Source organism: Anopheles stephensi, unplaced genomic scaffold (genome assembly GCF_013141755.1).
Source record: "Anopheles stephensi strain Indian unplaced genomic scaffold, UCI_ANSTEP_V1.0 ucontig171, whole genome shotgun sequence".
Lineage (NCBI taxonomy): Eukaryota > Metazoa > Arthropoda > Insecta > Diptera > Culicidae > Anopheles > Anopheles stephensi.
Genome location: NW_023405093.1, coordinates 7,501 through 10,000, shown reverse-complemented (window position 1 = coordinate 10,000; position 2,500 = coordinate 7,501).

Here is a 2,500-nt window from a genome sequence, read left to right as displayed (position 1 = left end):
TTATCGAAAGATGGTTAAGTGGAGTCACCCAATGGGTGCCGTGCGTTATCAGGTACGTAATGCACAGTAGAGATACATTGTCGGGAGGTGGAACCCGAAAAATGTACAAGTCCGGGAATACGGAAAAGTTCCCCATGAAAGGCTGGGGATACAATTATTGATACAAATAATGTGCCTAAGGGTACATTTATTTTTCTAAGTCCCAGAAATCCGTCACTGAACATCACGACTTACAAACACATCTTCCCCCGGTCCTCCCATATACGGCACGGGGACAAGTATGAAGAATGAAAATCATGTGTGTATGGAACATATAATGTGCCTGAGAGCACATTTTTTTTCTAAGTCCCAGAAATCCGTCACTGAACATCACGACTTACGAAGACATGTTCCCCCGGTCCTCCCATATACGGCACGGGGACAAGTATGAAGAATGAAAACTATGTGTGTATGAAACATATAATGTGCCTGAGAGCACATTTTTTTTCTAAGTCCCAGAAATCCGTCACTGAACATCACGACTTACAAACACATCTTCCCCCGGTCCTCCCATATACGGCACGGGGACAAGTATGAAGAATGAAAATCATGTGTGTATGGAACATATAATGTGCCTGAGAGCACATTTTTTTTCTAAGTCCCAGAAATCCGTCACTGAACATCACGACTTACGAAGACATGTTCCCCCGGTCCTCCCATATACGGCACCGGGACAAGTATGAAGTATGAAAATTTTTGGTCACAGCGTGAAATCCCTCTAATGATCATGAAAATAGCATCGGATCACTTATCTGACCATAAAAAGTGAACCAAAACCCTATTTGGACAAACTTTTTGGTCCTTTGAAAAATTCACTTTTCATATATGTCATGGTCGAAAATTTTCTAAGTCCCAAAAAATCACTTATTCTCGAATATCTCGAAAACTACGTATCGGACAGGGGTCAACCAAGGTGTTTTAGAAAGGTCTTTACAAGCTCTATTTAATGAGCCATAGCGACTTTCAAGTGATTTTTTGACACTTTTTCGCATATCGGCATCCTTGGTTCCCATACTGGCCATAGGCCATAGGGCACCGAACGGCCAACTTTTGGTCCGGGGGTGAAATTTTTTTTTCACGAGATTTTGATGAAAATGGCTTCGGAACGCGTTTCTAATAATGAAAAGTGAAACCAAACAGTATTTGCGAAGAAAAAATTGTCCTATGAAAAAATCACTTTTTCTTAGGGCACGGGTCAAAAATTTTCTAAGTCCCAAAAAATCACATGTTCTCGAATATCTCGAAAACTACGTATCGGACAGGGGTCAACCAAGGTGTTTTAGAAAGGTCTTTACAAGCTCTATTTAATGAGCCATAGCGACTTTCAAGTGATTTTTTGACACTTTTTCGCATATCGGCATCCTTGGTTCCCATACTGGCCATAGGCCATAGGGCACCGAACGGCCAACTTTTGGTCCGGGGGTGAAATTTTTTTTTCACGAGATTTTGATGAAAATGGCTTCGGAACGCGTTTCTAATAATGAAAAGTGAAACCAAACAGTATTTGCGAAGAAAAAATTGTCCTATGAAAAAATCACTTTTTCTTAGGGTACGGGTCAAAAATTTTCTAAGTCCCAAAAAATCACTTATTCTCGAATATCTCGAAAACTACGTATCGGACAGGGGTCAACCAAGGTGTTTTAGAAAGGTCTTTACAAGCTCTATTTAATGAGCCATAGCGACTTTCAAGTGATTTTTTGACACTTTTTCGCATATCGGCATCCTTGGTTCCCATACTGGCCATAGGCCATAGGGCACCGAACGGCCAACTTTTGGTCCGGGGGTGAAATTTTTTTTCTCATAAATTTGTTCAAAACGCCGTCGGAACGCGCCTTAGATCATGAAAAGTGAAAAGAAACAGTATTTTGCAAAAGTTGGGGTGGCCTATGACTTACATGGCCACGTCCTAGGTCCGAGTTCCCGAGGTCGTGTTCTTCAGTGGCGGAAAAAAATGGCCACTTGTGGGAGATGCAAAATGTTCATTTTGTATTATAGGGGACACACTATCGAAGCGAAAATTTCAGAAATGGCCTAAAACGTGAAGAAATGATGGGGTATGTACGAAAAGAAGGTTTTTATGGTCAAACGGTGAAAATTTTTTTTTTATGAAAAATTTTGGTCTCCCACCGTTCATGAATTTCTAGGACCAAAAATCGAAAAATTTGAAAACTTCACGATCGAAAGGGAAACGCATATGTGGTGTTCCTAGGTGTGTACGGTGTACGAAAAACGGGTTCACGATGAGATATCAGGCAAATAAGTGGACCTAAAGTGAGTTATACGGGTAAGACGAGGTGTCCAAAGACCGAAATAGGGGTACCAACTGAGAACGAAATGAAGGTCCCCGAAGTCGCCATACAAGTTATAGGAGGTGTCCAAAGTACGAAAAGAGTTCCATATTCGGCTGTTCCTACTATATGGTTCCCTGATTGCTGCTCCAAGGAGTAGTGAGGAAGTGTCC